Source organism: Trachymyrmex septentrionalis, unplaced genomic scaffold, assembly GCF_001594115.1.
Source record: "Trachymyrmex septentrionalis isolate Tsep2-gDNA-1 unplaced genomic scaffold, Tsep1.0 scaffold60, whole genome shotgun sequence".
In the NCBI taxonomy this organism is placed as follows: Eukaryota; Metazoa; Arthropoda; class Insecta; order Hymenoptera; family Formicidae; genus Trachymyrmex; species Trachymyrmex septentrionalis.
Window position 1 is genome coordinate 3,864,105 of NW_017305779.1, and position 8,997 is coordinate 3,873,101.

An 8,997-nucleotide genomic window follows, 5' to 3' on the forward strand; every position below is an offset into this window, starting at 1 on the left:
AAAAAAAAAAAAAAAAGAAAGAAAGAAGAAATAAAATAAACCGCACGTCACTGGATATCGCGACGTTGTGTCCTTCGTGGGAAACCGAGGTACGGGATATTCACCGGGAAGGGAAATCGTCGATAATGATTCAGCGGATTCCTCATTGAATAGATCAGTACGTCGGATCGGCTATCAGGTGAGACCGGCGAAAGGAATTTCTACGGTCACTACCGTCGCGCGAGAATTCCTCTCCGCGAGTACGCGACGCGCCGCGCCGCGCCGTTCGTTAATATCCTGGGATCTTGGATAACATAGTTGCTTAAAAATGACGTTTACCAAGGACTTTTTAATGTCTTTTAAAAAGTTGAGTGGCGCCCAGATTTGCTCAAAAGCGACTCTCGCTGCGGGAAATTTCGGATTCTGCGGTACAGCACACTTCCGCAGGCAGAAACATCTTAAGGTCGATAGCGTTTGAAAGTTTTTTTAAAAATTACATTTAAAAAATCCTATTTTTGATCGAGACGAATCTCGATGCTTAATAATACTCATCTAGATTTACAAATACATTTTTTAGTTCTATAAACTGTTTTCAGTTTTATAAACTTTTCTTTTCCAAATTGCTGTTCAACACCGTGTAACATGAATTCCATTATGAATTATATTAAATTTAAGAGAAATTGGAGCGCGTTTCATTTCAGGAATAAAGTCTGATCTTTTTTAAAGCGGAGTCTAATGTCGAATATAATTTATTTAATGCTACTGCAGAATTCACGATATATATTGTTGCAATTCTTGATATTATTAGATATCATATAAAAGTAATCATATCTCTTTATAGAAAGAAAAGATATCATTATGTTAAGAAAGTTTTACGTACACATATAATTACAATTGTAATTATATACTTTAGTTATGCTCTGATTACAGCAGCAATCTTTTAATTTAAGGATTTTTTCACATCTTAATATTTAACATATAATTATTACGTGTTATTTACCCTACATAAGTATTATTTAATTTATTTTTAATTTTGGATAATATATAAGTAAGTTGATCTATTTAAACAAATAAAGTTACCGAGTTTTAAAATTAAAACAAATTAAAGTTACAATTGATTTTAATATAAAAAACTTATTTTAATATAAAAAGCATACATAAAGAAAATGACAAGTAACATGAGTCAATACTAGATAATCTGGATACGACAATAATTATCAAGAAATGAGATCAAGATTAGAATGAGATACTATCAATATCAATTGAATTATTATTATACTGTTAAATAATGAAATAGTTCTAAATAATTCAAATATTATTGAATAACTTCTAAAATTATTTCTACAACATTATAACGAATGCGCGAGAAAAGGAATCTATACTTACAACTTCCGGGCGCTTCGATTTAAATTCTAGAGTGAAGCACTGACGATCGTGCATCAATGTTCTGAATAGGTGTATACGGTAACAGTAATGCAGTAGCACACTTAAGAATTACATCATGATTACATGTCCCTCCGGCTGACATGATTCTAAATTTCACACGAGCTATTATTTCAATCGCGCATCACTCGTCGCCGACCCTCGATTCCCCTGCGGCCGCAATGAATCGTCGTTTCGTCGGCCGCTTGTTCATTCCGCCTCATCCGTCGATCTCACAAAAGGGAAACCATGGGAATCCCGTCTAATTATATTATTCATAATTAGCTGGGATTCGCGCGCGGAGCGGAGCGGAGTGGCGCTATGCGGCTGAACGTGCTGCAGTTCTATAACAATGTGAAACGACGTGGATTATCACGGTTATTCAAATGTACTTGATTATTCCGAGACAGTCAGGATGCACACGAGCGTTCGGCTATTTTTTTTATTTTCTTTCTTTTCCTCTTTTATCCGTTTTCTTTCGAGAGAACGTATTTACTTTGCTACCGGCATCCGCCGCGTAAAAGTAGCAGCGAAGTAGTAAAGTGAAACGGATAACACCTGTGCAGTTGTTTGGTTCACGGATATGATTTGGTTAACGGACTTTAAATTATACGGTTCTTGTCGGAGATGGAAATACTTCGGTTGTGTGTTTGTACGAGTCGCGTTTCGTTATGATATGGTGTGTATTTGCACGGACGTCACTTTTTCACTAACAATGAGCTACGTGGGACAACGACAAACATGCACCACACAGTAACATGTTTTCGATGAATTGTCTCGAGTCGATTTCACGGAGATATTTCATTCAAAGAATATTTGTGTGTGTATTAAGATTTTAAGACTCTGAGATAAATAAATTATTTTTTTAAATTCTTTATATAATTTTTCAGAGTTTTTATATAAATTCCAAAATTTTTTGAAATTTCTGTAGAAGCTGATTGTCGTATCAAAATGCTTATAACTCAAATAGAACAATACAGAAAAATCTCTTTTCTTTTACTGTAGATTGTTGATAGAATATTAATTTGTTGTGTAAAATGATTTGCACCACAAGATTTGTATATATTATTTATATATTATTTTAATTTAAAAAAAAATGAAGTTAGTGAGTAAATTTTTCTTATCACCTATTTTGTTATCAGATAAGTCTTTGGCATTGTTAATCACAATATCCCTGTATTCATAGAAAATGACATGTCTTAGAAGATCTTTTCTACAATTAATTCATCATTATTCTGATAAAGTTTGTGAATACAATCTCTTTTATTAAAAATGACTATGTGAGGTAGATTGACTAAAATGAGACGAGGTTAGATGACAATTAATTTTAATATCTTTAGAGAACACATTCTTAGAGAATATACTTACAAATATATTATATTTCATATAGATATATATGTTCTTTCCATTTTTCATATAGAAATTACGATATAAAAACAAATTATGTGTTTTATGATTAAAAAATAACTATTTTATTTGTATTAATATCATAATTACTATTATTTCTCAAAACATAGAACTGATATTAAAATAAAAATTGTATTTTTTATATGTGTTGTCCATAACAAATATGCTACTGTCAATCTTAGAATGTGTGACATTCAACCTAGAACACGGGGTTAATTAAAATTAAATAACTTATTTTTACGATATGATGAATTCACGAGTAATATTTTTATAATACCTAAAGAATGTAGGTACACATTATAACGTATATAATATTTTAAAATCAGGCATCCACTTTTTTCTAAAAATCATTATAATCAAAAACTATAATAACCGACCCCGGTCTCCCTTATATAATTTTATAATTAAAAAAGAATTCTCGAATTTTTTATATAATTTGAAACAGTTTCAGAAGTGTTAAGAATATTTACAGCTTTTCTAGAATTCTTTATACATATATGTGAATTCTAAAATACTCTGAGATCTTTTATTCCATAATTTCCGAAGAAAATCTGAAAAAATTAAAGATGTACTTTTTTTTTAGAAATCTTTATTTAAAAAATTCTTAAAAATGTTATGGAAATATTAGATATGTACTATGAAAATTTTTTTACCAAGAAAAATTATTGTAAATTTATTATAGAATATCATTGAGTATAAACCTATATATGCATAACAATACTGTGCGAGCACAACAATTCCATGGATTTACTTTATTAATTTCTGTAAACATGCTGTCGCATCGGTTTTATAATGAATTTATTTATGTCAGAGTTGTTTGTGAACGCTCGCACGTATTTTGCGAGTGCATATTTCTCGCCTGAAGAGACTCCTCTTTAGCATACGTACGCGTTTTAGGACGTACTTACGTGCGACCAGGAAGCGGATTTTAACAGCGTTTTTAACGACGTCTCGTAAACCACGGCATCGATAAACACGCTGCTCCCAACCGCGTAAGAAATTACATCGCAATTATATGTGGGTTAACGCACAAATTTCAAGCTATACGAATATAGTAACATTCGGCAATGAAAAAATGAACGGTATCTTCAACATTCCTCACCGGGATACGTATTCGAAATAAATGTGCGAGAGACTGGACTGAGAATTTGACGACTAAGGATTCGACAATTCTTTTCAAACGTGTGCACATTTTCCTAAAGCCCATTCTACAATTGCGTAAACATAATTGTAAGTGGTTGTAGTTGTAAGAATTGATCAATCATAATTTAATGTTCTTTTCATATTTGACAGCGATTAATTAATTCTTACAACTATAATCACTTACTACTACTATTTACTACGCTTACACAATTGTAGAATAAATTTAAGCTAGATTGCATCTTTAATATACATCCTTAATATACAGATGATTTTCCAGGCCTTTATTGTACGATATTGATGATACGAGATTGTTCGTGGATTAATTTTCACTTTTACAAGTATACAAAAATTATTAAGTGATTCTTACATATACTTCAATATTTTTAGAAAGTATTTGTACTAGATTCTTTGAAATAAAATATTACTACAAAGAGTGAAAATTAAGCCTTGAAAAAGACTCAGTTTTTAATCTTTAAGAATAACATTTCATTCTACAGAGTTTCACTCTAAAAATTTTAGAGAGTAAAAGATTGTTATATTAAAGCAAGATTGTATTTTGAAAAAGGGAAGGGAAGAAACCATTATTTAGTTAGGTGCTCCAATATTACAAAAAAAAAAAGAAGTGCGCGGAACATGAATAATCCAGTGTGTGTACTAAAGAAATAATCTTAAGGCTATGGCACACAAAATAAGTAAGCAATAAGCAAATCAATATTTCGCTACTGCTTACATTATTGCCTTACGTTCTCTACTATGGATTGACCAATTTGCTTGCGTCTTACTGCCTTACGTTTTTCTATGTGCCATAACTCTTAGATCATTCTTATCTTCAACAAACAATTCATGCTTTTAACTGTTTCGCAACACGTCCAGAGTTTGTCAAAATCAAAGGGAGAGACGCATATCTTTCCTCATAAAGATATGTTAACTGATTCGATCTGCAACTCGACCGTTCACGTGACTTTAATGCAGTGCCTTTCAAAGAGATTTGCCAGATAAATTCCTTTCTTTCCTTGGGCTCTGTAAGTTTATGGAGTCACATGTAGTACGATTTTGCAATCGGGATATTAACGAAGTACATAGACTGATAGCATTTTTAACTTAAAACTTTAAACGCCGCATAAAGAACGTGATACTGATGCGCGCATCGCAAATTCGGTATCGTACGCTTCATAAATGGAGGAAGAGCTTTCGAAGCGAAAGTACAACGCGGTATCCACGGAAAAAAGATGTAATTTGATAGCGTTTCATCACGGATGACCGATCACTTTCCAGCCACGGAACGCAAAAAGTGCCTTAATGCGAAGGGGGGCATGGAACAATCTCATCTCAACTTAAAAATTTCAACCTTGGATTGAGATCGCCGATAGTTTCCTCTAGATTTTACGTTGTAGCGGCGAATATTATCTGAAAACAAGCATTGGAGACACGAATGAAGCAAAGATCAATTGATTATACGAATAAAAAAATCATATTAATTGTTTATACAAATAAAACAATACAGTAAATCCTCGAAATGAAATAAATTAAATATGATATTAATACAAGAGCTTTTGGAAATTGGCGCTGTAGGTGATGCGCAATAGATATATATTTTCTTTAAAATCTAATTATCTGTTTGATATTTAAAATTTAAGTAGTTCGTATATACATGTTTTGGTTAACTTTTTAGCCATTTTCATCAGTACGAAAAACGATTTAAAAACCGATTAAAAATTTGTTTATATCATTGGAGTTTAAGTTTAACAAATTTTCATTTGTCTTTAAATATCCTTACGCGTTAATTGCGTATTCACATATTGCACAGTTTTCTTCAGCGTGAATAAATCACGTCAAATAAAAGTGAGCGTCTCCCTTCTCTAGAACAAATTGTTATATATGCAAAACGACATTAATTATCTGGAATATATAGCAGGTATCGGTAGCGAGCGAGCTTGTTACGTTCGAAACTTTCACTCCACGCGCTACTTGGACGATATTATCTTTTCTTCTTGCTTTTTTTTCTTAAATGTGCGTAAGCAACCGTGGCGAACGAACAGGCAAGTTGCGTATACGTTTTTTTATACGTAAAATGCACATTCAGATCATTTTCTACATCCGGACAGAAATAAAAAGGCATGCGAGCCTGAGTTTTTCACACTGAGTTTGAGTATCATTGAAAATGATAATAATTACATAATAAACACGATTTCATAAGTGAATTATGATACGTCGCGTGCTTGGGACTTTCCTTATTAATTCTGTCGTCACAGCAGTAGAATAAAGATTATGTAGACTTTATTTATCGCTTACATTTATCGCTATAAAATATAATTTTATCTTTATTCTGTTAAATATGTGGTCTATCTCTTTCTATATATCTTTCTAGCCACATACTTTTTATTCCCACAAATAATATAATATATACTGGAATTCTTTCAATATAATCTTGTCATTTTTGTGTTTCTTCTACATAACATATCGAATTAGCTTATGAAGTTCTCAAATTCTGTCATAAATTATATTGAGTGAAATATTGAGAAAAATCTTAAGAATTTATCAAACGTCTTTCCAACATCTTCACATCTAATTTATTCTCTGAAATTCCTCAAGGGTTTACCCCGCGATAGGAACCCTGAAAATTTATGATGAAGGTATTGTTGAACGTTATGCTCGTTCAAAACGTGCTGGGATACAAAATGGCTTGTAAGTTGGAATAAATTCTCGATGAAAAAAATGCCATTTAACTCAGCATCAACCCGGACTAGTTCTGTATCGTTCAATTCGATCTCGACCTAAGGTGCGTCATGGTAGAAAGCACCGCGGACTCACGATATCGCGTATCCCCCCGATACGTGTATCACCCCGTCGTGTGTCTCACACATCGGGTTTGCATACGCGCGTGCACACGACATTCCTCTTACGCTCTGATAGTGATCCGACGCGACGGACACTTCAACCTCGAACCGGCCGGCCGGGAAGGCCATCGTTGACGGATGTTTGTGTCTTAACGCATGTGCGCCACTATGCAGGAATTTCGTGTAATATATGGTTGGTCGCACGAATTACGTAATCGAGAAAGTTAAAGCATCACTGGTCCTAACGAGATCCACCAAATTCATCGCTCATTTTACTTCAACAATCAATCGTGTCTTGCAATAATGAGAAGCAATTGTGCCCAGACAACCAGAATTAATGATGAATCCGATCATTTGCACTACACTGGATTAGTACACACATTAAAGTGGCTTTATAAAAAGTAGTTGTACGCAATGACATAATTCATATAATCAACTTTGATAATGAAATATTACATGTATATATTCTGCTGAATAATATCACAACATTACTGTTGGATATTCAATTGTTTAAAATATTTATACGCTTTTACATTTAACTTTGCCAAATCATTTCATGTGTAACAGCCAGCTTTTAATATGCGTTAATCTTGTGTAATACAAGTGACCGAATTTGTTACACCCCGCGGCTGACGTTTCTTCACCTTTAATGGCGTATCTCGAAGATTAAAGGCCTCTTTCATCAACCTCTAGCTAAGTTAATTAGTAGAAATGCCAATAGCAGCTCAATGTATAAGAGCTTCTCCTCTCTGTTTCTCTTTTGAGACAACTGTATTTATTCTCATATCGGCAATCATGGTGGCTGATTTAATCATCGATTAACTTAATCAGATACTGGAGAAAGATGCTCTAAGCTGCGTTGAATCTCGGAATAGACCTCTGGCGAAGCAAATGTAAAAGGTGGGGTTTAACCCGGTAACAAGTGAGCTTTCATGATCCCGTCCCTGTTCGCGTGCGACCTCAATCGCTATCAGCGCGTTACCCGACTATTTGTTTATGACGGACGTTCGCTCCAGTAAAATTCAGTGTCGACGACATCGCGACATCGCCGACATATCGGAAAAGTCTCATTGGATATTCTGACTCGTCGGCAACACGTGACCGCAATGTGTATAGCAACTTCTGAACACGAATGTGGACCGTCGTCGCGGATATGAGCCACTTCGTATCGTTTGCGATCGAGACCAGGCTATGTGATTCGAAAAATCAATCAGAAATACTTATTTATATTGATAAAGGAAAGTTATGAAAATGAAGAGTATTCATTTTTTTATAAAATCTCTCGAGAAAAGAAAATCGCAATTGTTGATTGATCATCACGTTTTAAAGACTGAATAGCGCTGATAGTATTAAAAAATAAATATAAATATCCACTCGCATCTATTAAAATGAAACTCATTGAAATTGAATTGAAACTCATTGAATGACACTCCGAAGGGTTTCAATGAAACTCATTGAAACCCTTTGGGATGTCACGCATTGGCCAGTATTTATAGTTCTTACTTTAATGCTGAGTCTACAATAGAAGTCGTAGAGGTCGTAGAGTCTTAAGTCATAGAAAATAAACCTATCACAGTCGAATATGAGAAAAATAATCGACTATGATTGGTCAATTTTCTACGACTTAAGACCCTACGACCTCTCAATCGCTACGACTTCTATTGTAGACCTCGCATAAGACTTAAGTAATGTTTTAAGATGCTAATCCGTAATTAATTTGTAACATCTTAAGACCGTTTTAAATACAAGAATTGATTATGAATTCCGGCTCTAAAGTGGCATATACGCAAGGTTTCTTTTACATCGCCACGCTAGAACTTTTTTAATAAAGATATATTTATTTGCTTGTTATTGTTATATTCCTTAATGTTTGGCATTTAGATGAAAAGGATTATTATATGTCCATTTTTACACAATGTTTTTACATGATAGAATAGACTCATAGAATAGATACGGTGACAAAACGGTATAGAGTGGAGCACCAAAGGTTAATATATTCCAAATAGTCTGTACTCCTCAATTGAAAACATTCATAAATTCGTTACACCCTTCAAGGAGTTATATGATAACAACGGAGCTCCAGAAACTGTTTTCGTCGATTGCGATAAGGTGTCCTTCTCCAGATCTCGTGAAACGGTTCCAACACAGAATAAAATGGCTCAAAACGTGGTTCGCTAATGGCTATGTCTTCAGGTGCGTATGAAAGACC

The 8,997-nt window shown here is 33.7% G+C and overlaps 1 protein-coding gene across 2 annotated transcripts in view; it reads left to right on the forward strand.

Annotated features, from left to right (window-relative positions):
- The first annotated feature begins 11 nt into the window (after positions 1 to 11).
- LOC108752670 overlaps positions 12 to 8,997 on the forward strand; it is a 23,529-nt gene continuing 14,543 nt past the window's right edge. The window contains exon 1 of one of the 2 annotated variants that reach the window (XM_018493688.1): positions 12 to 178. The gene's annotated coding sequence lies outside the window, so the exon portion shown is untranslated. The remainder of the gene's footprint in view (positions 179 to 8,997) is intronic. The other variant, XM_018493689.1, reaches the window with a different exon arrangement.